Source organism: Narcine bancroftii, chromosome 8 (assembly GCF_036971445.1).
Source record: "Narcine bancroftii isolate sNarBan1 chromosome 8, sNarBan1.hap1, whole genome shotgun sequence".
In the NCBI taxonomy this organism is placed as follows: domain Eukaryota; kingdom Metazoa; phylum Chordata; class Chondrichthyes; order Torpediniformes; family Narcinidae; genus Narcine; species Narcine bancroftii.
Window position 1 is genome coordinate 107,592,432 of NC_091476.1, and position 27,971 is coordinate 107,620,402.

General features: G+C 45.3%; 1 protein-coding gene, 2 long non-coding RNA genes and 1 pseudogene across 7 annotated transcripts in view; 2 read left to right on the forward strand and 2 right to left on the reverse strand.

Annotated features, from left to right (window-relative positions):
- Positions 1–6,307, reverse strand: part of LOC138741139 (zinc finger protein 227-like) — a 39,535-nt gene extending 33,228 nt beyond the window's left edge. The window contains exons 1-2 of one of the 3 annotated variants that reach the window (XM_069894752.1): positions 5,670–6,307; positions 3,618–3,698 (exon numbers count right to left, since the gene is read on the reverse strand). The gene's annotated coding sequence lies outside the window, so the exon portion shown is untranslated. Of the gene's footprint in view, positions 1–3,617; positions 3,699–4,679; positions 4,995–5,669 lie in introns of those variants that run through there. The other 2 variants (XM_069894751.1, XM_069894753.1) reach the window with 2 other exon arrangements.
- LOC138742105 (zinc finger protein 208-like) lies at positions 1,570–27,971 on the reverse strand (annotated as a pseudogene).
- On the forward strand, positions 4,281–11,065 carry LOC138741142 (uncharacterized). 3 transcript variants are annotated; one of them, XR_011343356.1, is made up of 4 exons: positions 4,281–4,459; positions 4,613–4,925; positions 5,259–5,435; positions 9,443–11,065. It is a non-coding gene; the product is annotated as an uncharacterized lncRNA (long non-coding RNA). The 3 variants fall into 3 exon arrangements; XR_011343354.1 differs by lacking the exon at positions 9,443–11,065 and adding an exon at positions 6,708–9,093; XR_011343355.1 differs by lacking the exon at positions 9,443–11,065 and adding an exon at positions 6,708–9,093 and having other exon boundaries at positions 4,613–4,782.
- On the forward strand, positions 15,985–20,148 carry LOC138741143 (uncharacterized). The gene is made up of 4 exons (XR_011343357.1): positions 15,985–16,192; positions 16,346–16,657; positions 16,990–17,166; positions 19,481–20,148. It is a non-coding gene; the product is annotated as an uncharacterized lncRNA (long non-coding RNA).

Consider the following 27,971-nt stretch of genomic DNA (forward strand, 5'->3'; position numbering starts at 1 on the left):
GTTACATTAAAAAGTGAAAAAAAATTAAACTATTCTTATCTAACCCCACAATATACAGGCTTGGCTTAACACAGAGAGACCCCTACTGATAATAAAAATGATAAGGCAACCAATGGAGTCACCAAAAACCTTCTAAATTGTGCCCATATTCTCAAACTATGTTTAATTGTCATATTATTAGTTATATAAAGAAGATAAACAGGAACCTACAATTGCCAACAAAGAAGTATTCTTTGTGAAATTCAATTCCATTTCTATCCTTGAAGGACAATCAACCAAATTATCAATATGTAACAAAAGAATTAACTTGCTTAAAGTGACCACCCAATAGGATAATCTAAAATTGGGAAGTGCTGGTTCACCATTCCTTTTTGCTCTTTGAAGATGAGTTTTATTTAAGCGGGGATGTTTCCCTTACCACATGTAAGAAGATATAAATGAATCAAGTGAGTCAAAAAAATTTTAGGAATACAAATTGGTTTAGATTGAAAGAGGTACAAAAAGTTAGGTATTATGTTCATTTTAACAGAATTGACACGACCTATCATCGAAAGTGATAAAGGTGACCATGCCAATAATAATTTAACTTGATTAAATAGTGGAAATTTTTTCCTTAATATATTTATAGCTTCTAGTAAATGTAATACCAAGATGGGTAAATTGGTTTCCCACAATCTTAAAAAGGAAAATTAGCATAGCTTTATATATATTCAACTTATACCCAGAACACTGACTAATATTAGAGAACAGCTAATATACTAGGCAAAGTAACCTCTGGATTAGAAACAGAAAGCAATAGATCATCTGCATATAAGGAAACCTTTTGGTCAATACCGTTCTTCTGGATCCCTTTAAAATTTCTACTTTCTCAAAGAGCAATTGCTGTAGGCTCTAATATCAAATTAAAAAATAATGGACTTAAAGGACAACCCTGACGAGTATCCCACTGTAGATTGAAAGGTTTTGATGACTGCAAATTAGTAAGATTTGAGGCAGAGGGTCATAAATAAAGTAAATTAATTCAGTTAACAAAACAAGCCCAAAAGTTATGCTTTTCCAAAGTAACAAACAAATAACTTCATTCCACCTGATCAAAAGCCTTCTCTGCATCCAGAGAATGAACACATTCAAGGGCAGGAGTGGGAGGTAAATATAGAACATTCAGCATAAAATGTGTATTAAAATAAGAACAATGGTTTTTAGTAAAACCAGTTTGGTCTTCAGAAATGATTGAAGGTAAAATATTCTACAGTCAATGGGCCAGTATTTTAGAAAAGGTCTTAAGAAATAGGCCAATAAGCATAATTAAATGGATCCTGCCCCTTTTTCAGAAAAAGATATACAAGCTTCACTAAAAGATGAAGATTCCCTTTTTAAATTCATGATTAAGTCAGAACTTAATTGAAGCCCCAGTCATTTAGAAAAGGATTTATAAAATTCCAAGGGGTATCCATCAGGACCTGGAGATTTACCGAATTGTAATGAAGAAATTGCAAAAAATATTTCCCCATGAAAAATAGGTGCCTCTAAGCTTCTATGCATATTCTGTGACAGAGAAGGCAAATTAGGTTTCTCCAGCATTGATGTGCATTGCACCATGTATTCCATCCCAGAACTCTCCAACTCCCCAACCAGATGGCATCAATATTAACTTTCGCAGTTCGTTATGTCTCTTTCCTCTCCTTCAGCTTCCTTCCCCTTCACTTCCTTCTTCCATCACAGAGCTACCATTCCTTGCCCTCCCCCCATCCCTTCTCAGCTTCTTTCTCTTCCATCTGTATCCACCTGTAAAAGCCCATGCTCTTCCCCTTTCCCCTCTCCTTTCCATTTGGCATCTGCCTCATTTTCAGCACTCCTGGGGAAGGGCTCAGGCCCAAAATATCAACTGCTTTTTACTTTCTTTGGATGCTGTGTGACCTTCATTAGATCCCAGCATATGCACGCCCTCTGAAATTCCAGACGTTTCAGTATCGAGTTGCAAACTTAATCCATTACAAACACTGAAGGGTACTTGCACAGCTAAGTCTTGTCCAGCAGTTAATGACATTGATGTCACCTGGCTGGTTTATGATCTCATCACAAAAGCCCAGGCACCAGGTCAGAAGTCACCTCAGCAGGATGCATAAAATGCTGGAGCAGGTCAGGCATGATCTCCACACTCAGAATAGCAGGAAAAGAGGGCAAAAGCCCAAATAATGGAGAGATAGGGAGAGTGAGATGGGGAGGAGCACAGGCTACAGAGAAAATCCCCATAAATACAACAAACCTTAAACCTGCGTCCTCAAACATCGACCCTTCGCCCACGTGGCTGTACGCAACAGAATACCCAAGTTAAACTAAACTGCTGCCTGCACATGATCCGTCTGCACATGATCCATGTCCCTCCATAGTCATGGATCTGAAGAACCAACCACATCGAGTAGTACATTCCAGGCTCTCTGGGTAAAATATTGGCACTGAACATCTCCCTTAACCTTTCTCCCACCTCACGGTATACACATGTCCCCAGTGTGAAATTGTAGGTGAGCCCGCAGGCAGGATGAGTTAAAGAACTCATTTCCACACAGGGAGCAGGTGAATGCTCTCTCCCTGCTATGCAACTGCTGGTGTGCCTGCAGGCCAGAGGGATGCGAAAACCCCTTCCTACACAGGGAGCAGATGAACGGTTTCTCCCCGGTGTGGACCCGCTTGTGAGCCTGCAGGCCGGAGAGCTGAGAGAACCCCTTCCCACAAAGAGAGCAGGTGAACGGTTTCTCTCCAGTGTGAACCCGCTGGTGTATCCGCAGGCGGGTGGAGTCATAGAAACCATTCCCGCATAGGGAGCAGGTGAACGGTTTCTCTCCGATGTGAACACTCTGGTGGCTCAGCAGGGCGGAAGATTGTGTGAATCTGATCCCACACACGGAGCAGGGGAACTCTCTCTCACCAGAATGAACCCGTTGATGTGCCTGCAGGCCAGAGGACCGAGAGAACTCCTTCCCACACAAGGAACAAGTGAATGGTCTCTCCCTGGTATGAACTCTCTGATGTCTCAGTAGGTGGGAGCACTGAGAGAACCCCTTCCTGCACAGGTCGCATGTGAATGGTTTCTCCCCGGTATGAATTCTCAAGTGTCTTTGCAGGTCTGAGGATCGAGAGAATCCCTTCCCACACAAACAGCATTTCAGGACTCTCTCCCCAGAGTGAATGCTCTGGTGCTGCAGGAAGCTGGAGGACTCGGAGAACCCCTTCCCACACACACTGCAGATGAACGGACTCTCCCCAGGGGGAACACAGCCGTGCTTCTCCAGGTCCTTGGAAGTTTGAAAGCTCTTCCCACAGTCTGAGCAGATGAATGAGCTGCCCCTTGTGGGGAGACACGGGTGTTTCAGCAGTGCATCAGAACTGGCAAATCCCTCCCCACACTCAGAACAGGGGAACAGACTCTCACAAGTGTGTTCTGCCTCACTGCACACTCCACTCTGGTCAGTTTTATCTGCCACATGACTGCTCGCTGGACCCTCCATGTTGTCAAGCCGGCTGAAGTCTAGTTCACGCAATAAATGGGTGTGGTGTTTATCCGCGCAGTGATTCCCACGCTCCTAATCCACTGATAAAACTGGCTGATACTACGTTACTGAGGAATGCAGTTGAAGTGTCAGTCCACAACATGGCGTTGCCTCAAGCTTCCTGCCTGGAAATGCACTGCTTTCTGAACCCTGTGAAGAGAAGATGGTGGAGTGAGGGGAGCAAGGCATTCTCTGCAGCCAATGTTCCAGGATGACATACCCTGGACCAGCAACACAACAAACCATGGAATTGTCCTGAACTGTGAGGTGTATCATTACAGACAGTTAGATACATGGAGGGAGAAATTTAGCAGAGAAATAAGTGAGGTATGTTTTGATGGAAAGGAGGATAGACAACAGACACTGGAGAGCAAGGAACTTTTATGTTGTAGGAAGCCTAGTTCTGTGAACTACATTTTAGTAAACACGTGAGGATCTGAGGGAAAAATTACAATTTTTTTGGATAAATTCTCATGGAAGCTTTTATTTTGGAGGTCGATTAATGCATTATTTCCCCAACTACTCTGTCCAACGAGCCATAACAGCGCACATGCAAACTGCATCCCCAGGCCACCTTTCAATCATGACGTGAAATAGGACGTCTGATGTCACCCAGCCAATAGTGTAATTGGAGATATGTCACTCAACCACTATCACCCCCACTAGACATCACCCAAGTGTCAATCACATTTGCTCCCAACAGGGTATGGGCTCCCCAAGCAGCAATGGGGGATGGGGGGGGGGGGGGTTGGGGAGTGGGAAAATAGGTTCTTTAATGCAAAGACAATGCTGGTGGAAGGAATTCAGCCACATCCAAAAGCTAAGTCAGGACAGAATCCGGATAATTGGAGAGGGGACGGATAAGGTACAGGGAGTACACAGACTTGAATGTTGGCACCTCAGCCAATAAGGTGGAATCTCTCTTCCCTTTACCCTGACTCCTTCCCCCAGCTCTGCTTTCACAGCCACCCCCTCCCCCATCCCTTCTCCCCTTCCCTCCCATCTATATCCCATTAACACCTTTTGTCTGTTGCTCTGTCCTTCTCCCCCGCCTCTTTATTCAGACGCTGCCTGCCTTTCCCACCCCTTGAAGAAGGGCTCAGGCCCGAACCGTCGCTAATACATCGTTACCTCCTGTGGTCGCGACGAGACCCGCTGATTCCGTCAGCATTTCCGTGCTGCCACTTTGCAAAAGAGCGCCGTGTCCCTCCTTCTCAAGAAGCCCAACGCGCAGGTGCGAGGGAGCATGATTGACAGTCTTCACTGCCGAACCTGACGGGGAGAATGGGACACGTGATGGGGATTGGCCTTGGAGGCGGGTCCGAGAGAGTGACAGGTTTCCCAAGTCGAGCATTGGTGGAAGATGGGGAGTGGGGGGTGAGTGCACGGACGCTGTGCGTGATGACATCATAAAGGGAGGACACGTGCTTTATTGCTGTTTGTCATCTGTTTTGAGTTGGGCAGATAGAACGGTTCCTGAACCGCTTTGCATTGTGGGGCAAATACTGACATCTCTCTGCGTTGCACCGGGTTAAGAAGTCTGCTCTACTTTATTTTGTAGGTAAAACACTACATTGTGAAAACCGTGGTTGAACCGTAATGCTGGAGAAACGCAGCAGGTCACGGTTTGATCTGCTGAACTTCTCCAACATTGTGGATTTATTCTGTTTTATCTTGACTCTTCTCCCCTTGATGTGCGTTGCCCATCAGGAAACGGCATCACAGACAACACCACTGGGCTCGCCCCGCCCTGTGAGCGAATTGGCAGATGCAGCAGCCTGCGGACTGGTGTCAATTAGAGAAACACCAGTGACTGCAGCCGCTGGAACTTGAAGCAAATGCACGAAAATGCCGGAGAAACTCACGCAGCGTCCACAGGATGTAAAGGTAACCAACACAGAACGTTCCCTCTCTTTCCCTCCTCCAACTCCCTTTCCGTCTCCTACCAGAGCAATACCCTCTTGGTCTCTCTGCCCTCGCTCCATCACTTCTCAGCTTCTTTCTCTTCTCCCCTTCCACGTTTTATCCTGTGTATCCACCTCCATCTATCTTTTCAGGCGTTTACCTGTTTGCAGAATCATGTCGAAGGGCTCCAGGCCCGTAACGTTGATTAACATTTACCTGCTGTTTTTCTCCAGCACTTTGGTGTACTGCACGATCCCAGCACCTACAGATTTTCTTGTTTAATTCCGCAGGCTCATTGTTTTGTCTTGCGTTGAATGTTTTGCTGAACGTTTTCCTCTGGTTATTAATTTGGTCGCAATTACTTTGTGTAGTCGCACAGACAAAAGGTGTTAATTGGATATGGATGGAAGGATAGGTGAGAATTGATAGGGGGAAGGGGTGTTGGTTGAGTGAAAGGAGACCTGGGAGAAGGAAATAGAGGGAATTGGGAAGAGATTCCGCTTTGTAGCCGAAGGTGCCAACATCCAGGTCGGTATAGCTCCCCGTTCTTTGTCCGTCCCCGCTCCATTTTCCGGTTTCTGACCATACTCCGCTCCCGATGCGGCTGAATTCCTGCAACCAGCACCGTCTTGGCTAAGGAACCCCTTTTCCCATTCCCCGCCATTGCTGCTCGGGGAGTCTCGTGCGCAGTTGCGAGCGAACGTGGTTGAGACTTGGACGGTGTCACATGGGGTGATGACGTTTGAGTGATGAGGTTTTCAACGCGACTGTTTGTGGGTCGGGTGGTTTCGATTGGTTGTCAGCTGCCTCTCCTTTAGACGTCACAATGGAAAGGCAACATAGGGTGCAGTGCACGTGCGCGCTGTAGAGGCTCTTTGGACAGCAGTTTCTGGGTAATAATGTCGTAATCGACTTCCGAAACAAACCTACCTTCTGCTTAAAAATCGGAATAATTTCTCCACTTCTCTCAAATCGTTGCTCATAAATCTAGACCCCATATAACGGTAAATGTTGGGTTCAATTATAAGTTCCTTAGTCTCCAGTGTGTGTGTCTTGCCTCATCTTTCCATCAAAACGTATCACGCGTATTTCTCTGTGCTAAATTTCCCCCACGTATGTCAGTCTACCTGACCGTGGTGATCCATCTCACTTCCACGGTTTGTGCTGTTGCTGTCCATGTCTCCGGGGTGTGTTGTCCTGGAACATTGGCTGGAGAGACTGCCTTGCTCTCACTTCACCATCTTCTCTTCACAGGGTTAAGAAAGTGGTGCGTTTCCAGGCTCTTTGTGGTCTGACACTCCACTCGGATTCCTCTGGTGAATTAGGAACACGGGAAGAAGCCTATTGAGTGCATGAACTGGACTTAAGCCGATTGGCCGACGTGGAGGGTCAGGTGACCAGTGATGTGGCAGATAAAACAATTCAAATTGGAGCTTGTGGTGATGCAGGACTTTCTGTGCACTCACTGGAGAGAGACTACTCCCCTGTTCTGATCGTGGAGAGGGATTCACCAAATCTGACGAACTGCTGCAACACCAGTGTGTCCACACTAGGGAGAACTCATTCATCTGTTCAGACTGTGGGAAGAGCTTTTAAACGTGCAAGGACCTGGAGGAGCATAGGTGTGTTCCCCCTGGGGAGCGTCCGTTCACCTGCCGCATTGCGTGTCTGGGAAGGGGTTCACCCAATCCTCCAGCCTCCTCCAGCACCAGAGCATTCACTGCAAGGAGAGACAATTCACCTGTGTGGGAAGGGATTCTTTCAATCCTGCCATCTGCTGATACACCAGCGAATTTACACGGGAGAAACATATTGCCTGCTCCTGACATGGAAAGGGGTTCTCTCCTCCCTCTGATCTTCAGGCACTTGAGCGTGCTCTCACCGGGGAGAAACCATTCACCTGTTACCTGCATGGAAAAGGGTTCTCTCGGCCCTCCGGCTTGCATGGACACCTGCGGGTTCACACAGGAGAAAAACCGTACACCTGCTCCTTGTGCAGCAAATGTTTTGCTTGGCCCTCTGGCCTGCAAGTACACCAGCGGGTTCACACCAGGGAGAAACCGTTCACCTGCTCCCTGTGTGGCATGGGATTCACTCAGTCCTCCCACCTGCAGGTACACCAGCAAGTTCACACTGGGGAGAAACGTTCACTTACTTCCGCTGTGGGATCGGATTCACTCAGACTTCCCACCTGCAGGCACACCAGCGGGTCCACACTGGGGAGAAACTGTTCACTTGCTCCCTGTGTGGGAAGGGGTTCTCAGTCCTCCAGCCTGCAGGTACACCAGTGGGTTCACAGTGGGGAGAGAGCATTCACTTGCTCCCTCTGTCGGATCAGTTTCACTCATTCCGCCAACTTACGGAGGCACCAAAGTGTTCACTGGGTAGAGACTGTTCCCTTCCAGCAAGTGCGGAAAGGGATTCACTGATTCCTCTTCTCTGCAGGCCTCCTGTTGAATTTACATCGGGGAGAGACCGTTCACCTCCTCCCTGTGTGGGGAGGTGTTGACTCAACTCTATGGTCTGTGTCTGGGCTTTTGTGTCAAGGTCATAAACCAAACAGAAAACGTCAATGTTGTTAACTGCTGGACGAGACTTAGCTGTGCAACTACCATTTGATTGTTTAAAACTGCTGCAACTTCTGGATTTTCAGATTAGGGAAGGTTTTTATGCAGCATCCATAAAAAGTAAAAAGTCGTTGACATTTTGGGCCTAGGCCTTCGCCAGGATATACAAAAATGCAACAGATGTCCAATAAAAAGGGGGTGGCTCGTGCTTAAATATGGACACTGATGGGAGGGTGGAAGCTGAGAAGTACAGGAGAGAGGGGTATGGATTTTAAATGATTTAAATTTTATTCAGGTTTTAAAAAAAGTTCCTCCAAACATTTGAGTCAGTGTTAAAGTTATGTAAATCATAAGTTGTAAAACAAAAGCATCCATAAAATAGAAACAAACATGGCAATTAAAAAAATCAATATAACAATGTGTCTCTTTAAGGATATCTTGGGAGAAGGAAGTGAAGGGGTGGGGAACTGGAGGAGAGGAAACAGAGGGATAACAGAAGGTCAATATTGATGCTGTATCATTCAAGAGGGCCGGGATGGATCACAAGGTGTAATGCACATATATGCTGGGGAAACTCAGCAGGACACAGCAACCACTGGAAGTGAAAGGCAGCCGATGTTTTGGGCTTGGGCCTTTCATTGGGAATGTGGAAAAACAGGCAGTCGTCTGTATAAGGAGGAGGGAGGAGCAGGAGAAGCAGCAAAGGCGAACTGGTAAGAGGACATGGGAGGGAGAAGAGAAGCTGAGAAGTGACAGGGGAGAGGGCAGAGGAGTTATCTCTGACAGGAGAGGGGGGTGGAGAGTTGGAGGAAAGGAATCAGATGATGGAAAGAGACTGAAAAGATGTTAACAGAAATTGGAAGTCAATGTCCATGCCGTCTGGTTGGAGACTGGAGATGGAATAGAAGGTGTCCCTCCAGTTTGTCTAATCTCCAGTCAGCCTGCCTGACCTGTTCATTGGATTTCTCATCTAAACTGCATCAGATCTCCTGGGTCACATCCCCTTTGTATTGACAGAGCCCTGTGTGACCTGTACCTTGATGGATACTGAATAAACATGGCTTTGACTGAAAGATTTTGGCTTGTTCTTGGCTTCTGAAGCACCTTCTGGGCAACATTATCTCCAAACCCAACAGCATGTAGCAACCTGAATGTCCTATAAAACTCCTTGACCTGTGCCACTGTAATGCTATTATCTCGTGCCTGGATGCTGTTGCTGCTTGTACTATTACTGACTCACTCATATAGATGTACCTGTGTATTGGTTACTGCTGTTGGAGTGTCTGCCTAGCTGGTATAACAGATGATGCTCAGTGTCCCACTGGTCAGAATAAGGTAGCATTCAGTCTATTAATAAAAGCCAAGTATTATTCCATTCATTCATCTGAGCTCTTGTTGATGGAATATCAATTTTATTAACAGACTCAACTATGGATACTTCCTTGAAACCTGGAAGACTGGAGATGGATCAAGATGCTCCAAGAACAGGCAAAGTATTTCTTCATTGGCTCCAGTGGCTTCGACGCTTGCATGCAAGCAAACAATGTGGTTCAAGACCCCATAAAGATGGATTATCTTGTCGCTCTCCTACTCGGTGATCAGGGAAACAGTAGTTTAACAGAATGTCCTGGGTCTACTCTGAACCAACTATGATATGCCACAGAACACATTGTTTGCGAGGCACCAATTCACACCTGGAAACAATGTCCGATGAAAGGGATGATGCTTTTGCTCTCGCGCTAAGGGGCCATCAAGAGCCTGTACCTTCACCCTGTTACAGCTGGAGCTCATCAAGACGCGCTAATGTTGGACGCCTTCATAAGTGGACTGGACACCAAGTACATTAGACAATGCCTACTAGAGACCCCTGACCTGACAATGCTGTCCTATTGCAGACAAAGACCCTCAGGCAGCACTGCAGAGTGCTAAAGCCCTAGGGGACGAGGCAGATCAAAGTGCTGAAGCTACTCCCTCAAAGTTTGTTTCCTGTGATGATGACCCACTGCTGAGTGTAACTAAGCAGCCACGAAGGAACCACAGTGTGCCCTGCCCAACAAGGTGACTGTGACAGGTGTGGAAAAAGGGGGCATTTTGCGAGAGCCTGCCAAGCTCAGGAGTTATCGCCCAGCCTACGCCGAGGCTAGAAAAGGAAAGGCGAAGAAGACAGGCACCAAGGACAAGATAAGATGCCGCAGCAAGATGGCAGTGATGATGACTACCTGGAGAACCGATGACTAGTTTGACACTTCCTTGGAGACTGCAAGCAGAATGACCAGTGATGAGGCGAGCTGCTGCGGGACATCGCAGCCACGTGGTCCCGTCCTGGTGTCTTATCACCCTCGATCAAGGCAAACCGCACAGGTTGAAACATTCCATGATGAAGATGAAAGTAAACGGGAAACCTGTTGACTGTTTATTTGATTCTGGGAGTACTGACAGATATATCCATCCTGCGACAGCGAACACTTTGGGGCTTAAACTGTACCCTTTAAGGCACAGAATTTCTATGCCATGTTATAGACTCAACAAAGAAATTGCAAACTGCTGTCGAGTAACATTGAATGGGCAAGGAATAGAGTGCAAAGATTTTAAATTGCAATGTACTGCCCGATTTATGTGCTAAGATGTTGCTAGGGTGAGATTTCCAGTGCCAATTGAAGAGGAAAGTACTGGCATTTAACAGGCTACTACCAACCATTTATTTAAACAATCGCGTGCCTCCCAAAGGGGAGTGATGTCAGCGCACCTCCCAAAGGGGAGTCATTATCTCTCTGGCAACAGGCCAGCAGAGAAACATCGCGCTCCATCAACCTACAAATGCGGGCTTCTGGGCAAAGAAGGGGTGCTAGCACCATTCGCAATTCTGCCTGTCCAGCTCTGTGGTCGCTCGGTCTGCCGCAATAATATCATTTAACCAATATGTGTGGGGAGTAGGTGGGGTGTTATCCTTCCATTTGATCAATATTGCACGTCTGGCTATCAATGAAGTAAAAGATAAAATTCGGTTTTGGATGAGCTCAATAAAATAACATCAGATAATCTAAACAGAGCAATTAAGGGGCAAGGTTCCAATTTAACCTTAAGAATCACTGATAGTGCATGAAAAATCTTTCCAAAATTTTTCTAGTCGAGCAAAACCATGAACCAAGGAAGCATCTGCAATTTTACATAAAGGATTAATATCTGAATAAAAACAAGCTAATTTTGCTTTAAATAAATGTACTCCATGGACTACTTTAACTTGCATTAAACAATGTCAAGCACAAAGGGAGGTGGTGCTAATCAAATTACAAATAGAATCCCAAACCTCATCAGAAAATGAAAGATTCAAGTCCCGTTCCCAATCGCTCTTGATCTTAACTAACAAGGCTGATCTTAAATCAAGTAAATTATTATAAATAAAATACTAAACCTTTGTGAGAAAGTTTAAAAATCCAAAAGGAAATCAAGAATATTCGCCTCAAGAATTTGTGGAAAATCGGGAATCTGAGATTGAACAAAATGTATAACTTGTAAATATTTTTTTTAAAAATGTATTTTTAGAGGCAAAACTATTATAAATAAAAAGGTCTTTGAAACATTTAATACCCAATCTGTGCCAATCATTAAAATCTGTCTTGCACAGGAGGTAAAAAAGTGATTCCAAAATCCAAATCTTGTTTCAATATGTTTATTATTTTCATTGTTTAATTGTTACATAGGTATATGAGAATAGAATATTAACAAATCTTACAGAATAATACAGATGGTATTTTAAGCTATGTTACATTAAAAAGTGAAAAAAAAAATTAAACTATTCTTATCTAACCCCACCATATACAGGCTTGGCTTAACACAGAGAGACCCCTACTTATAATAAAAATGATAAGGCAACCAATGGAGTCACCAAAAACTTTCCAAATTGTGCCCATATTCTCAAACTATGTTTAATTGTCATATTATTAGTTATATAAAGAAGATAAACAGGAACCTACAATTGCCAACAAAGCAGTATTCTTTGTGAAATTCAATTCCATCTCTATCCATGAAGGACAATCAACCAAATTATCAATATGTAACAAAAGAATTAACTTGCTTAAAGTGACCACCCAATAGGATAATCTAAAATTGGGAAGTGCTGGTTCACCATTCCTTTTAGCTCTTTGAAGATGAGTTTTATTTAAGCGGGGATGTTTCCCTTGCCACATGTAAGAAGATATAAATGAATCAAGTGAGTCAAAAAAATTTTAGGAATAAAAATTGGTTTAGATTGAAAGAGGTACAAAAAGTTAGGTAATATGTTCATTTTAACAGAATTGACACGACCTATCATCGAAAGTGATAAAGGTGACCATGCCAATAATAATAATTTAACCTGATTAAATAGTGGAAATTGTTTTTAAGATATTTATAGCTTCTAGTTAATGTAATACCAAGATGGGTAAATTGGTTTCCCACAATCTTAAAAAGGAAAATTAGCATAGCTTTATATATATTCAACTTATACCCAGAACACTGACTAATATTAGAGAACAGCTAATATACTAGGCAAAGTAACCTCTGGATTAGAAACAGAAAGCAATAGATCATCTGCATATAAGGAAACCTTTTGGTCAATACCGTTCTTCTGGATCCCTTTAAAATTTCTACTTTCTCAAAGAGCAATTGCTGTAGGCTCTAATATCAAATTAAAAAATAATGGACTTAAAGGACAACCCTGACGAGTATCCCACTGTAGATTGAAAGGTTTTGATGACTGCAAATTAGTAAGATTTGAGGCAGAGGGACATAAATAAAGTAAATTAATTCAGTTAACAAAACAAGCCCAAAAGTTATACTTTTCCAAAGTAACAAACAAATAACTTCACTCCACCTGATCAAAAGCCTTCTCTGCATCCAGAGAATGAACACATTCAAGGGCAGGAGTGGGAGGTAAATATAGAACATTCAGCATAAAATGTGTATTAAAATAAGAACAATGGTTTTTAGTAAAACCAGTTTGGTCTTCAGAAATGATTGAAGGTAAAATATTCTACAGTCAATGGGCCAGTATTTTAGAAAAGGTCTTAAGAAATAGGCCAATAAGAAGCATAATTAAATGGATCCTGCCCCTTTTTCAGAAAAAGATATACAAGCTTCACTAAAAGATGAAGATTCCCTTTTTAAATTCATAATTAAGTCAGAACTTAATTGAAGCCCTAGTAATTTAGAAAAGGATTTATAAAATTCCAAGGGGTATCCATCAGGACTTAGAGATTTACCAAATTGTAATGAAGAAATTGCAAAAAATATTTCCCCATGAAAAATAGGTCCTCCAAGCTTCTATGCATATTCTGTGACAGCGAAGGCAAATTAGGTTTCTCCAGCATTGATGTGCATTGCACCATGTATTCCATCCCAGAACTCTCCAACTCCCCAACCAGATGGCATCAATATTAACCTTCGCAGTTTTTTATTTCTCTTTCCTCTCCTTCAGCTTCCCTCCCCATCACTTCTCAGCTTCTTTCTCTTCCATCTGTATCCACCAGTAAAAGGTCATGCTCCTCCCCTTTTCCCTCTCCTTTCCATTTGGCGTCTGCCTCATTTTCAGCGCTCCTGGGGAAGGGCTCAGGCCCAAAATATCAACTGCTTTTTACTTTCTATGGATGCTATGCGACCTTCATTAGATCCCAGCATCTGCACACCTTCTGAAATTCGAGGCGTTACAGTATCGAGTTGCAAACTTAATCCATTATAAACACCGAAGGGTACTTGCACAGCTAAGTCTTGTCCAGCAGTTAATGACATTGATGTCACCTGGCTGGTTTATGATCTCATCACAAAAGCCCAGGCACCAGGTCAGAGGTCACCTCAGCTGGATGCACAAATGCTGGAGCAGGTCAGGCAGGATCTCCACACTCAGAATAGCAGGAAAAGAGGGCAAAAGCCCAAATAAGAGATAGGGAGAGTGAGATGGGGAGGAGCACAGGCTACAGAGAAAACCCCATAAATACAACAAACCTTAAACCTGCGTCCTCAAAAATCGACCCTTTGGCCCACGTGGCTGTACTCAACAGGATACCCAAGTTAAACTAAACTGCTGCCTGCACATGATCCGTCTGCACATGATCCATGTCCCTCCATAGTCATGGATCTGAAGAACCAACCACACCCAGTAGTACATGCCAAGCTCTCTGGATAAAATATTGGCCCTGAACATCTCCCTTAACCTTCCTCCCACCTCACAGTATACACATGTCCCCAGTGTGAAACCGTTGGTGAGCCCGCAGGCAGGAGGAGTTAAAGAACTCATTTCCACACAGGGAGCAGGTGAATGCTCTCTCCCTGCTATGCAACTGCTGGTGTGCCTGCAGGCCAGAGGGATGAGAAAACCCCTTCCTACACAGGGAGCAGATGAACGGTTTCTCCCCGGTGTGAACCCGCTTGTGTGCCTGCAGGCCGGAGGGCCGAGAGAATCCCTTCCCACACAGAGAGCAGGTGAACGGTTTCTCTCCAGTGTGAACCCGCTGGTGTATCCGCAGGCGGGTGGAGTCATAGAAACCATTCCCGCATAGGGAGCATGTGAACGGTTTCTTTCCGGTGTGAACACTCTGGTGCCTCAGCAGGGCGGAAGATTGTGTGAATCTGATCCCACACAGGGAGCAAGGGAACGGTCTCTCCCTGGTGTGAACCCGTTGGTGTGCCTGCAGGCCAGAGGACCGAGAGAACTCCTTCCCACACAGGGAACAGGTGAATGGTCTCTCCCCGGTATGAACTCTCTGATGTCTCAGTAGGTGGGAGGACTGAGAGAACCTCTTCCTGCACAGGTCGCAGGTGAATGGTTTCTCCCCGGTGTGAATTCTCCAGTGTCGTTGCAGGTGTGAGGATCGAGAGAATCCCTTCCCGCACAAACAGCATTTCAGGACTCTCTCCCCGGAGTGAATGCTCTGGTGCTGCAGGAGGCTGGAGGACTGGGTGAACCCCTTCCCACATACACTGCAGATGAACGGACTCTCCCCAGGGGGAACACACCCGTGTTTCTCCAGGTCCTTGGAAGTTTGAAACCTCTTCCCACAGTCTGAGCAGATGAATGAGCTGCCCCTCGTGTGGACACACAGGTGTTGCAGCAGTGCATCAGAACTGGCAAATCCCACCCCACACTCAGAACAGGGGAACAGACTCTCCCCAGTGTGTTCTGCCTCACTGCACACTCCACTCTGGTCAGTTTTATCTGCCACATGACTGCTCTCTGGACCCTCCATGTTGTCAAGCCGGCTGAAGTCCAGTTCACGCACTAAATGGGTTTGGTGTTTATCCGTGCAGTGATTCCCACGCTCCTAATCCACTGATAAAACTGGCTGATACTACGTTACTGAGGAATGCAGTTGAAGTGTCAATCCACAACATGGCGTTGCCTCAAGCTTCCTGCCTGGAAATGCACTGCTTTCTGAACCCTGTGAAGAGAAGATGGTGGAGTGAGGGGAGCAAGGCATTCTCTGCAGCCAATGTTCCAGGATGACATACCCTGGACCAGCAACATAACAAACCACGGAAGTGTCCTGAACTGTGAGGTGGATCATTACAGACAGTTAGATACATGGAGGGAGAAATTTAGCAGAGAAATATGTGAGGTATGTTTTGATGGAAAGGAGGATAAAAAACAGACACTGATGAACAAGGAACTTTTATGTTGTAGGAAGCCTAGTTCTGTGAACTACATTTTAGTAAACACGTGAGGATCTGAGGGAAAAATTACAATTTTTTTGGATAAATTCTCATGGAAGCTTTTATTTTGGAGGTCGATTAATGCATTATTTCCCCAACTACTCTGTCCAACGAGCCATAACAGCGCACATGCAAACTGCATCCCCAGGCCACCTTTCAATCATGACGTGAAATAGGACGTCTGATGTCACCCAGCCAATAGTGTAATTGGAGATATGTCACTCAACCACTATCACCCCCACTAGACATCACCCAAGTGTCAATCACATTTGCTCCCAACAGGGTATGGGCTCCCCAAGCAGCAATGGGGGATGGGGGGGGGGGGGTTGGGGAGTGGGAAAATAGGTTCTTTAATGCAAAGACAATGCTGGTGGAAGGAATTCAGCCACATCCAAAAGCTAAGTCAGGACAGAATCCGGATAATTGGAGAGGGGACGGATAAGGTACAGGGAGTACACAGACTTGAATGTTGGCACCTCAGCCAATAAGGTGGAATCTCTCTTCCCTTTACCCTGTCTCCTTCCCCCAGCTCTGCTTTCACAGCCACCCCCTCCCCCCTCCCTTCTCCCCTTCCCTCCCATCTATATCCCATTAACACCTTTTGTCTGTTGCTCTGTCCTTCTCACCCGCCTCTTTATTCAGACGCTGCCTGCCTTTCCCACCCCTTGAAGAAGGGCTCAGGCCCGAACCGTCGCTAATACATCGTTACCTCCTGTGGTCGCGACGATACCCGCTGATTCCGCCAGCATTTCCGTGCTTCCACTTTGCAAAAGAGCGCCGTGTCCCTCCTTCTCAAGAAGCCCAACGCGCAGGTGCGAGGGAGCATGATTGACAGTCTTCACTGCCGATGACGACGGGGAGAATTGGACACGTGATGGTGATTGGCCTTGGAGGCGGGTCCGAGAGAGTGACAGGTTTCCCAAGTCGGGCATTGGTGGAAGATGGGGAGTGGGGGTGAGTGGACGGACGCTGTGCGTGATGACATCATAAAGGGAGGACACGTGCTTTATTGCTGTTTGTCATTTGTTTGAGTTGGGCAGATAGAACAGTTTCTGAACCGCTTTGCATTGTGGGGTAAATACTGACATCTCTCTGCGTTGCACCGGGTTAAGAAGTCTGCTCTACTTTATTTTGTAGGTAAAACACTACATTGTGAAAACCGTGGTTGAACCGTAATGCTGGAGAAACGCAGCAGGTCACGGTTTGATCTGCTGAACTTCTCCAACATTGTGGATTTATTCTGTTTTATCTTGACTCTTCTCCCCTTGATGTGCGTTGCCCATCAGGAAACGGCATCACAGACAACACCACTGGGCTCGCCCCGCCCTGTGAGCGAATTGGCAGATGCAGCAGCCTGCGGACTGGTGTCAATTAGAGAAACACCAACGCCTGCAGCCGCTGGAACTTGAAGCAAATGCACGAAAATGCCAGAGAAACTCACGCAGCGTCCACAGGATGTAAAGGTAACCAACACAGAACGTTCCCTCTCTTTCCCTCCTCCAACTCCCTTTCCGTCTCCTACCAGAGCAATACCCTCTTGGTCTCTCTGCCCTCGCTCCATCACTTCTCAGCTTCTTTCTCTTCTCCCCTTCCACGTTTTATCCTGTGTATCTACCTCCATCTATCTTTTCAGGCGTTTACCTGTTTGCAGAATCATGTCGAAGGGCTCCAGGCCCGTAACGTTGATTAACATTTACCTGCTGTTTTTCTCCAGCACTTTGTTGTACTGCACGATCCCAGCACCTACAAATTTTCTTGTTTAATTCCGCAGGCTCATTGTTTTGACTTGCGTTGAATGTTTTGCTGAACGTTTTCCTCTGGTTATTAATTTGGTCGCAATTACTTTGTGTAGTCGCACAGACAAAAGGTGTTAATTGGATATGGATGGAAGGATAGGTGAGAATTGATAGGGGGAAGGGGTGTTGGTTGAGTGAAAGGAGACCTGGGAGAAGGAAATAGAGGGAATTGGGAAGAGATTCCGCTTTGTAGCCGAAGGTGCCAACATCCAGGTCGGTATAGCTCCCCGTTCTTTGTCCGTCCCCGCTCCATTATCCGGTTTCTGACCATACTCCGCTCCCGATGCGGCTGAATTCCTGCAACCAGCACCGTCTTGGCTAAGGAACCCCTTTTCCCATTCCGCGCCATTGCTGCTCGGGGAGTCTCGTGCGCAGTTGCGAGCGAACGTGGTTGAGACTTGGACGGTGTCACATGGGGTGATGACGTTTGAGTGATGAGGTTTTCAACGCGACTGTTTGTGGGTCGGGTGGTTTCGATTGGTTGTCAGCTGCCTCTCCTTTTGACGTCACAATGGAAAGGCAACATAGGGTGCAGTGCACGTGCGCGCTGTTGAGGCTCTTTGGACAGCAGTTTCTGGGTAATAATGTCGTAATCGACTTCCGAAACAAACCTACCTTCTGCTTAAAAATCGGAATAATTTCTCCACTTCTCTCAAATCGTTGCTCATAAATCTCTTCTCTTTGGCTTGGCTTCGCGGACGAAGATTTATGGAGGGGGTAAAAAGTCCACGTCAGCTGCAGGCTCGTTTGTGGCTGACCAGTCCGATGCGGGACAGGCAGACACGATTGCAGCGGTTGCAAGGGAAAATTGGTTGGTTGGGGTTGGGTGTTGGGTTTTTCCTCCTTTGCCTTTTGTCAGAGAGGTGGGCTCTGCGGTCTTCTTCAAAGGAGGCTGCTGCCCGCCAAACTGTGAGGCGCCAAGATGCACGGTTTGAGGCGTTATCAGCCCACTGGCGGTGGTCAATGTGGCAGGCACCAAGAGATTTCTTTAGGCAGTCCTTGTACCTTTTCTTTGGTGCACCTCTGTCACGGTGGCCAGTGGAGAGCTCGCCATATAATACGATCTTGGGAAGGCGATGGTCCTCCATTCTGGAGACGTGACCCATCCAGCGCAGCTGGATCTTCAGCAGCGTGGACTCGATGCTGTCGACCTCTGCCATCTCGAGTACCTCGACGTTAGGGGTGTGAGCGCTCCAATGGATGTTGAGGATGGAGCGGAGACAACGCTGGTGGAAGCGTTCTAGGAGCCGTAGGTGGTGCCGGTAGAGGACCCATGATTCGGAGCCGAACAGGAGTGTGGGTATGACAACGGCTCTGTATACGCTTATCTTTGTGAGGTTTTTCAGTTGGTTGTTTTTCCAGACTCTTTTGTGTAGTCTTCCAAAGGCGCTATTTGCCTTGGCGAGTCTGTTGTCTATCTCATTGTCGATCCTTGCATCTGATGAAATGGTGCAGCCGAGATAGGTAAACTGGTTGACCGTTTTGAGTTTTGTGTGCCCGATGGAGATGTGGGGGGGCTGGTAGTCATGGTGGGGAGCTGGCTGATGGAGGACCTCAGTTTTCTTCAGGCTGACTTCCAGGCCAAACATTTTGGCAGTTTCCGCAAAGCAGGACGTCAAGCGCTGAAGAGCTGGCTCTGAATGGGCAACTAAAGCGGCATCATCTGCAAAGAGTAGTTCACGGACAAGTTTCTCTTGTGTCTTGTGTCATAAATCTAGACCCCATATAACGGTAAATGTTGGGTTCAATTATAAGTTCCTTAGTCTCCAGTGTGTGTGTCTTGCCTCATCTTTCCATCAAAACGTATCACGCGTATTTCTCTGTGCTAAATTTCACCCACGTATGTCAGTCTACCTGACCGTGGTGATCCATCTCACTTCCACGGTTTGTGCTGTTGCTGTCCATGTCTCCGGGGTGTGTTGTCCTGGAACATTGGCTGGAGAGACTGCCTTGCTCTCACTTCACCATCTTCTCTTCACAGGGTTAAGAAAGTGGTGCGTTTCCAGGCTCTTTGTGGTCTGACACTCCACTCGGATTCCTCTGGTGAATTAGGAACACGGGAAGAAGCCTATTGAGTGCATGAACTGGACTTAAGCCGATTGGCCGACGTGGAGGGTCAGGTGACCAGTGATGTGGCAGATAAAACAATTCAAATTGGAGCTTGTGGTGATGCAGGACTTTCTGTGCACTCACTGGAGAGAGACTACTCCCCTGTTCTGATCGTGGAGAGGGATTCACCAAATCTGACGAACTGCTGCAACACCAGTGTGTCCACACTAGGGAGAACTCATTCATCTGTTCAGACTGTGGGAAGAGCTTTTAAACGTGCAAGGACCTGGAGGAGCATAGGTGTGTTCCCCCTGGGGAGCGTCCGTTCACCTGCCGCATTGCGTGTCTGGGAAGGGGTTCACCCAATCCTCCAGCCTCCTCCAGCACCAGAGCATTCACTGCAAGGAGAGACAATTCACCTGTGTGGGAAGGGATTCTTTCAATCCTGCCATCTGCTGATACACCAGCGAATTTACACGGGAGAAACATATTGCCTGCTCCTGACATGGAAAGGGGTTCTCTCCTCCCTCTGATCTTCAGGCACTTGAGCGTGCTCTCACCGGGGAGAAACCATTCACCTGTTACCTGCATGGAAAAGGGTTCTCTCGGCCCTCCGGCTTGCATGGACACCTGCGGGTTCACACAGGAGAAAAACCGTATACCTGCTCCTTGTGCAGCAAATGTTTTGCTTGGCCCTCTGGCCTGCAAGTACACCAGCGGGTTCACACCAGGGAGAAACCGTTCACCTGCTCCCTGTGTGGCATGGGATTCACTCAGTCCTCCCACCTGCAGGTACACCAGCAAGTTCACACTGGGGAGAAACGTTCACTTACTCCCGCTGTGGGATCGGATTCACTCAGACTTCCCACCTGCAGGCACACCAGCGGGTCCACACTGGGGAGAAACTGTTCACTTGCTCCCTGTGTGGGAAGGGGTTCTCAGTCCTCCAGCCTGCAGGTACACCAGTGGGTTCACAGTGGGGAGAGAGCATTCACTTGCTCCCTCTGTCGGATCAGTTTCACTCATTCCGCCAACTTACGGAGGCACCAAAGTGTTCACAATGGGTAGAGACTGTTGCCTTCCAGAAAGTGCGGAAAGGGATTCACTGATTCCTCTTCTCTGCAGGCCTCCTGTTGAATTTACATCGGGGAGAGACCGTTCACCTCCTCCCTGTGTGGGGAGGTGTTGACTCAACTCTATGGTCTGTGTCTGGGCTTTTGTGTCAAGGTCATAAACCAAACAGAAAACGTCAATGTTGTTAACTGCTGGACGAGACTTAGCTGTGCAACTACCATTTGATTGTTTAAAACTGCTGCAACCTCTGGATTTTCAGATTAGGGAAGGTTTTTATGCAGCATCCATAAAAAGTAAAAAGTCGTTGACATTTTGGGCCTAGGCCTTCGCCAGGATATACAAAAATGCAACAGATGTCCAATAAAAAGGGGGTGGCTCGGGCTTAAATATGGACACTGATGGGAGGGTGGAAGCTGAGAAGTACAGGAGAGAGGGGTATGGATTTTAAATGATTTAAATTTTATTCAGGTTTTAAAAAAAAGTTCCTCCAAACATTTGAGTCAGTGTTAAAGTTATGTAAATCATAAGTTGTAAAACAAAAGCATCCATAAAATAGAAACAAACATGGCAATAAAAAAATTCAATATAACAATGTGTCTATTTAAGGATATATTGGGAGAAGGAAGTGAAAAGGTGGGGAACTGGAGGAGAGGAAACAGAGGGATAACAGAAGGTCAATATTAATGCTGCATCATTCAAGAGGGCCGGGATGGATCACAAGGTGTAATGCACATATATGCTGGGGAAACTCAGCAGGACACAGCAACCACTGGAAGTGAAAGGCAGCCGATGTTTTGGGCTTGGGCCTTTCATTGGGAATGTGAAAAAACAGGCAGTCTGAATAAGGAGGAGGGAGGAGAAGGAGAAGCAGCAAAGGCGAACTGGTAAGAGGACATGGGAGGGAGAAGAGAAGCTGAGAAGTGACAGGAGGAGGGCAGAGGAGTTATCTCTGACAGGAGAGGGGGGTGGAGAGTTGGAGGAAAGGAATCAGATGATGGAAAGAGACTGAAAAGATGTTAACAGAAATTGAAAGTCAATGTCCATGCCATCTGGTTGGAGACTGGAGATGGAATAGAAGGTGTCCCTCCAGTTTGTCTAATCTCCAGTCAGCCTGCCTAACCTGTTCATTGGATTTCTCATCTAAACTGCATCAGATCTCCTGGGTCACATCCCCTTTGTATTGACAGGCAAAATATTTCTTCATTGGCTCCAGTGGCTTCGACGCTTGCATGCATTCAAACAATGTGGTTCAAGACCCCATAAAGATGGATTATCTTGTCGCTCTCCTACTCGGTGATCAGGGAAACAGTAGTTTATCAGAATGTCCTGGGTTTACTCAGAAGCTACTATTATATGCCACAGAACACATTGTTTGCGAGGCACCAACTTCACACCTGAAAACAATGTCCCGATGAAAGGGATGATGCTTTTGCTCTCGCGCTAAGGGGCCATCAAGAGCCTGTACCTTCACCCTGTTACAGCTGGAGCTCATCAAGACGCGCTAATGTTGGACGCCTTCATAAGTGGACTGGACACCAAGTACATTAGACAATGCCTACTAGAGACCCCTGACCTGACAATGCTGTCGTACTGCAAAGACCCTCAGGGCAGCACTGCAGAGTGCTAAAGCCCTAGGGGACGAGGCAGATCAAAGTGCTGAAGCTACTCCTTCAAAGTTTGTTTCCTGTGATGATGACCCACTGCTGAGTCTAACTAAGCAGCCACGAAGGAACCACAGTGTGCCCTGCCCAACAAGGTGACTGTGACAGGTGTGGAAAAAGGGGGCATTTTGCGAGAGCCTGCCAAGCTCAGGAGTTATCGCCCAGCCTACGCCGAGGCTAGAAAAGGAAAGGCGAAGAAGACAGGCACTAAGGACAAGATAAGATGCCGCAGCAAGATGGCAGTGATGATGACTACTTGGAGAACCGACAACTAGTTTGACACATCCTTGGAGACTGCAAGCAGAATGACCGATGATGAGGCGAGCTGGTGCGGGACATCGCAGCCACGTGGTCCCGTCCTGGTGTCTTATCACCCTTGATCAAGGCAAACCGCACAGGTTGAAACATTCCATGATGAAGATGAAAGTAAACGGGAAACCTGTTGACTGTTTATTTGATTCTGGGAGTACTGACAGATATATCCATCCTGCGACAGCGAACTCTTTGGGGCTTAAACTGTACCCTTTAAGGCACAGAATTTCTATGCCATGTTATAGACTCAACAATGAAATTGCAAACTGCTGTCGAGTAACATTAAATGGGCAAGGAACAGAGTGCAAAGATTTTAAATTGCAATGTACTGCCCGATTTATGTGCTCAGATGTTGCTGGGGTGAGAGTTCCAGTGCCAATTGAAGAGGAAAGTACTGGCATTTAACAGGCTACTACCAACCATTTATTTTAAACAATCGCGTGCCTCCCAAAGGGGAGTGATGTCAGCGCACCTCCCAAAGGGGAGTCATTATCTCTCTGGCAACAGGCCAGCAGGGAAGCATCGTGCTCCATCAACCTACAAATGCGGGCTTCTGGGCAAAGAAGGGGTGCTAGCACCATTCACGATTCTGCCTGTCCAGCTCTGTGGTCGCTCGGTCTCCCGCAATAATATCATTTAACCAATATGTGTGGGGAGTAGGTGGGGTGTTATCCTTCCATTTGATCAATATTGCACGTCTGGCTATCAATGAAGTAAAAGATAAAATTTGGTTTTGGATGAGCTCAATCAAATAACATCAGATAATCCAAACAGAGCAATTAAGGGGCAAGTTTCCAATTTAACTTTAAGAATCACCGATAGTGCGTGAAAAATCTTTCCAAAATTTTTCTTGACGAGCAAAACCATGAACCAAGGAAGCATCTGCAATTTTACATAAAGGATTAATATCTGAATAAAAACAAGCTAATTATGCTTTAGATAAATGTACTCTATGGACTACTTTAACTTGCATTAAACAATGTCAAGCACAAAGGGAGGTGGTACTAATCAAATTACAAATAGAATCCCAAACCTCATCAGAAAATGAAAGATTCAAGTCCCGTTCCCAATCGCTCTTGATCTTAACTAACAAGGCTGATCTTAAATCAAGTAAATTATTATAAATAAAATACTAAACCTTTGTGAGAAAGTTTAAAAATCCAAAAGGAAATCAAGAATATTCGCCTCAAGAATTTGTGGAAAATCGGGAATCTGAGATTGAACAAAATGTATAACTTGTAAATATCTTTTTTAAAAAATGTATTTTTAGAGGCAAAACTATTATAAATAAAAAGGTCTTTGAAACATTTAATACCCAATCTGTGCCAATCATTAAAATCTGTCTTGCATAGGACGTAAAAAAGTGAATCCAAAATTCAAATCTTGTTTCAATATTTTTATTATTTTCATTGTTTAAATGTTACATGGGTATATGAGAATAGAATATTAACAAATCTTACAGAATAATACAGATGGTATTTTAAGCTATGTTACATTAAAAAGTGAAAAAAAAAATTAAACTATTCTTATCTAACCCCACCATATACAGGCTTGGCTTAACACAGAGAGACCCCTACTGATAATAAAAATGATAAGGCAACCAATGGAGTCACCAAAAACTTTCCAAATTGTGCCCATATTCTCAAACTATGTTTAATTGTCATATTATTAGTTATATAAAGAAGATAAACAGGAACCTACAATTGCCAACAAAGAAGTATTCTTTGTGAAATTCAATTCCATTTCTATCCATGAAGGACAATCAACCAAATTATCAATATGTAACAAAAGAATTAACTTGCTGAAAGTGACCACCCAATAGGATAATCTAAAATTGGGAAGTGCTGGTTCACTATTCCTTTTAGCTCTTTGAAGATGAGTTTTATTTAAGCGGGGATATTTCCCTTGCCACATGTAAGAAGATATAAATGAATCAAGTGAGTCAAAAAAATGTTAGGAATAAAAATTGGTTTAGATTGAAAGAGGTATAAAAAGTTAGGTAATATGTCCATTTTAACAGAATTTACATGACCTATCATCGAAAGTGATAAAGGTGACCATGCCAATAATAATAATTTAACCTGATTAAATAGTGGAAATTGTTTTCCTTAAGATATTTATAGCTTCTAGTTAATGTAATACCAAGATGGGTAAATTGGTTTCCCACAATCTTAAAAAGGAAAATTAGCATAGCTTTATATATATTCAACTTATACCCAGAACACTGACTAATATTAGAGAACAGCTAATATACTAGGCAAAGTAACCTCTGGATTAGAAACAGAAAGCAATAGATCATCTGCATATAAGGAAACCTTTTGGTCAATACCGTTCTTCTGGATCCCTTTAAAATTTCTACTTTCTCAAAGAGCAATTGCTGTAGGCTCTAATATCAAATTAAAAAATAATGGACTTAAAGGACAACCCTGACGAGTATCCCACTGTAGATTGAAAGGTTTTGATGACTGCAAATTAGTAAGATTTGAGGCAGAGGGTCATAAATAAAGTAAATTAATTCAGTTAACAAAACAAGCCCAAAAGTTATACTTTTCCAAAGTAACAAATAAATAACTTCATTCCACCTGATCAAAAGCCTTCTCTGCATCCAGAGAATGAACACATTCAAGGGCAGGAGTGGGAGGTAAATATAGAACATTCAGCACAAAATGTGTATTAAAATAAGAACAATGGTTTTTAGTAAAACCAGTTTGGTCTTCAGAAATGATTGAAGGTAAAATATTCTACAGTCAATGGGCCAGTATTTTAGAAAAGGTCTTAAGGAATAGGCCAATAAGAAGCATAATTAAATGGATCCTGCCCCTTTTTCAGAATAAGATATACAAGCTTCACTAAAAGATGAAGATTCCCTTTTTAAATTCATGATTAAGTCAGAACTTAATTGAAGCCCTAGTAATTTAGAAAAGGATTTATAAAATTCCAAGGGGTATCCATCAGGACCTGGAGATTTACCAAATTGCAATGAAGAAATTGCAAAAAATATTTCCCCATGATAAATAGGTGCCTCCAAGCTTCTATGCATATTCTGTGACAGCGAATGCAAATTAGGTTTCTCCAGCATTTATGTGCCTTGCACCATGTATTCCATCCCAGAACTCTCCAACTCCCCAACCAGATGGCATCAATATTAACCTTCGCAGTTTGTTATTTCTCTTTCCTCTCCTTCAGCTTCCCTCCCCATCACTTCTCACCCTAACCCTCTTCCATCTGTATCCACCTGTAAAAGCCCATGATCCTCCCCTTTCCCCTCTCCTTTCCATTTGGCGTCTGCCTCATTTTCAGTGCTCCTGGGGAAGGGCTCAGGCCCAAAATATCAACTGCTTTTTACTTTCTATGGATGCTGTGCGACCTTCATTAGATCCCAGCATCTGCACACCCTCTGAAATTCCAGGCGTTACAGTATCGAGTTGCAAACTTAATCCATTACAAACACCGAAGGGTACTTGCACAGCTAAGTCTTGTCCAGCAGTTAATGACATTGATGTCACCTGGCTGGTTTATGATCTCATCACAAAAACCCAGGCACCAGGTCAGAGGTCACCTCAGCAGGATGCACAAAATGCTGGAGCAGGTCAGGCAGGATCTCCACACTCAGAATAGCAGGAAAAGAGGGCAAAAGCCCAAATAAGAGATAGGGAGAGTGAAATGGGGAGGAGCACAGGCTACAGAGAAAATCCCCATAAATACAACAAACCTTAAACCTGCGTCCTCAAACATCGACCCTTTGGCCCACGTGGCTGTACTCAACAGGATACCCAAGTTAAACTAAACTGCTGCCTGCACATGATCCGTCTGCACATGATCCACCTCTCTCCATAGTCATGGATCTGAAGAACCAACCACATGCCAGGCTCTCTGAGTAAAATATTGGCCCGCAGGCAGGAGGAGTTAAAGAACTCATTTCCACACAGGGAGCAGGTGAATGCTCTCTCCCTGCTATGCAACTGCTGGTGTGCCTGCAGGCCAGAGGGATGAGAAAATCCTTTCCTGCACCGGGAGCAGATGAACGGTTTCTCCCCAGTGTGAACCCGCTTGTGTGCCTGCAGGCCGGAGGGCCGAGAGAATCCCTTCCCACACAGAGAGCAGGTGAATGGTTTCTCTCCAGTGTGAACCCGCTGGTGTATCCGCAGGCGGGTGGAGTCATAGAAACCATTCCCGCATATGGAGCAGATGAACGGTTTCTCTCCGGTGTGAACACTCTGGTGCCTCAGCAGGGCGGAAGACTGTGTGAATCTGATCCCACACAGGGAGCAAGGGAACGGTCTCTCCCTGGTGTGAACCCGTTGGTGTGCCTACAGGCCAGAGGACCGAGAAAACTCCTTCCCACACAGGGAACAGATGAATGGTCTCTCCCCGGTATGAACTCTCTGATGTCTCAGTAGGTGGGAGGACTGAGAGAACCCCTTCCTGCACAGGTCGCAGGTGAATGGTTTCTCCCCGGTGTGAATTCTCCAGTGTCGTTGCAGGTGTGAGGACTGGGTGAACCCCTTCCCACACACACTGCAGATGAACGGACTCTCCCCAGGGGGAACACAGCCGTGCTTCTCCAGGTCCTTGGAAGTTTGAAAGCTCTTCCCACAGTCTGAGCAGATGAATGAGCTGCCCCTCGTGTGGACACACAGGTGTTGCAGCAGTGCATCAGAACTGGCAAATCCCACCCCACCCCACAATCGCCTGCGTCCTCAAGAGAGCATTTTCTGGATCGCGAGGTCCTGTGGGTAATATTAACGCCATTGATGTAGAGGTTTTTCACCATTAAAAATCGTAAGTCTGATATGATTCTGAGTTCCTGTCCTTTCTGGAGTCCAACATGTGTTCCCAAAAGTATGTTTCAGAATGAAACCTTTGACTTCTCCACACAGGGAACACGTGAATGATGCAATCTGAACATATAATGCTATTTGTTCCCTCTATTTTGAATATTTGTCCCCTCTAGTTTGAATTATCTCTCTATACACGGATCAAAATGCATCATGAGTGTTTTTCTGTTTTAAATTTCATATACCATGTGTTTTCCAGTTGCTCCACCTTCCTGCATTACAAAAATGTGATAAGGAATCCATTCCCAAAATGAAATTTGCCACATTTTCAACTGTGAAAACCCACTGAAAGGGGTTCTAGAGACCAAAATCCAACTTGAGTAACCTCAGGTCAAAGGGTTGAACACGAGAATCATTCGCGGCTGGAAGAACACAAGACATATTGGGGTGTTTGTGTCGCTCCGTGATTGGAGGGACCACTGAAATCTCTGCACCAGAATCAACAAGAAATTGAATACTTGAGAGATGATTTTTGAGGAAAAGATGGTGGCTGACATGCTCATGGGCAGCAGTTTCCTCTACTGCCGGGCTTGGTCAT